This window comes from Ranitomeya imitator, unplaced genomic scaffold, assembly GCF_032444005.1.
Source record: "Ranitomeya imitator isolate aRanImi1 unplaced genomic scaffold, aRanImi1.pri SCAFFOLD_1430, whole genome shotgun sequence".
Classification (NCBI taxonomy): domain Eukaryota; kingdom Metazoa; phylum Chordata; class Amphibia; order Anura; family Dendrobatidae; genus Ranitomeya; species Ranitomeya imitator.
In genome coordinates, this window is record NW_027194105.1 from 8,607 (window position 1) to 10,355 (window position 1,749).

Genomic DNA, 1,749 nt, shown 5'->3' on the forward strand with positions numbered 1-1,749 from the left:
CTGCGGACCTCCACCAGAGTTTCCTCTGGCTTCGTCCTGCCCAGGCATAGCTCACCATCTTTCGGGTCCTATCGCGCACTCATGCTCCACCTCCCCGACAGAGGCGGGCCGATGGTGCACCCGCCGTGTCAACCCCCCGGAGCGGGCGGCGGGATCCCACCTCGGCCGGAGCGCCCCGGCCTTCACCTTCATTGCGCCACAGGGTTTCACGTCGCAACGGGGGGAGTGACGATGGTAAACCCCATCAGGTGGGCCCAGGGCAGGTGAGTCTGGCCTTGGGGGGACGTAAGGGATAAAGGAGAAGAGACCATCAGGGCACGGAGCCTCAGGCCTCCCTCGTTGTCACCCTTGCGAGGGGACCCCAGCTGCGCCATGGAGGCGATAGATGGAGGGGCAACCCTCAGACAGGCATAGCCCCGGGAGCACCCCGGGGCCGCAAGGTGCGTTCGAAGTGTCGATGATCAATGTGTCCTGCAATTCACACTTAATTCTCGCAGCTAGCTGCGTTCTTCGACGCGCGCGCCGAGTGATCCACCGTTAAGAGTCGCGCTTTCTGGTTTGGGGACACTCGGAGGCGCCCCCCTTTTCACTCTCGTGTCAGCCGGCCGCAAAAGACTGGGATGCTTTGGAGGGTTGTTTTCAAATCTCGGCCCTGTTGCCCGGGCGCTCGGCCTCCCCGTCCCTCCCTCCAGCGGGGAGGAGAACAAAGGAGGGCTCGAGGCTTCTCAACCTACCGCCCAGACCCACATACCCCGGGGAGGGGTGTGTGAGCGCACAGGAGAATGGTACCCGGGACGGCCTTTCGCGTACGCGGGGGGCTTCTTATTTTTCCTCGGCAGGCAGCGGCAGGGCAACAATCGTCGGCGCGAGGCCGGGCGTCTTTTTCCTGGGCGACGGAGCGAGAGGGGCTCCCCGCACCCTCCCGACGTCGCCCGCCCGCTGTCCTCACGTGCCCTCACCGTCCCCACCCTGCGGAGCGCCCTGGCGAAGCAGAAAGAGACCTACCACCGCCCCCATCACGTTCGGTACCCTTCGGGGATTTGGCGGGCGGCTGGCCTCCTGATCTGCACCTCATCGGTATTTTTCACTCGCCCATTAAAGATCCTTCCACAGGTTCATCTAGGGAAACCTTGTTACGACTTTTACTGTCTCTAGATAGTCAAGTTCGATCGTCTTCTCGGCTCTCCACCATGGGTCTTGGCCGAACCCGGCGGGGCCGATCCAAGGACCTCACTAAACCATCCAATCGGTAGTAGCGACGGGCAGTGTGTACAAAGGCCAGGGACTTAATCAATCGAGGGAGAGAAGCCAGATAGGAAGCCCCGCAGCGGGAAGGGCACCCGGAGGAAGGGAAATCCTCCTCGTCGTCCGTGCCGGCAGGCGGGCATCCCGGGGCGTCACCTTCCGGAGGAAAACAGGAGCCTGAACGGCGAGTGCAGTGCCACTGGGGAGATCGTGCACGCTGTACGGTGCGAGGCGGCCGATGCGGAGGGTGTCTGGAAAAAAACCCACCTTGCACGGAGAGGGCGAGGTGACTGGCCTCCGGAGGACACCACGGCTCCCCTGCCTCGTGACCCACCGCTCCCGGGGCGACACACAGAGTCGCTGCTGGGGAGAGGGGCCAGGGCGGTGGGGGGCCTATGCGGCGCCACCATCTGGCTTAGACCCGGCCTCCCGATCGGAGGGCATCTGTTGTAAAAACCACCCCTTGCACGGGGAGGGCCGTAGGTGACTGGCCTTCGGAGGACG

At 63.9% G+C, this 1,749-nt stretch overlaps 1 non-coding gene across 1 annotated transcript; it reads right to left on the reverse strand.

Moving 5' to 3' along the window:
- Window positions 1-394: 394 nt before the first annotated feature.
- LOC138654662 (5.8S ribosomal RNA) lies at window positions 395-546 on the reverse strand. Its single transcript, XR_011316439.1, has one exon. It is a non-coding gene; the product is annotated as a 5.8S ribosomal RNA (ribosomal RNA).
- Between the last annotated feature and the right edge of the window lie 1,203 nt (window positions 547-1,749).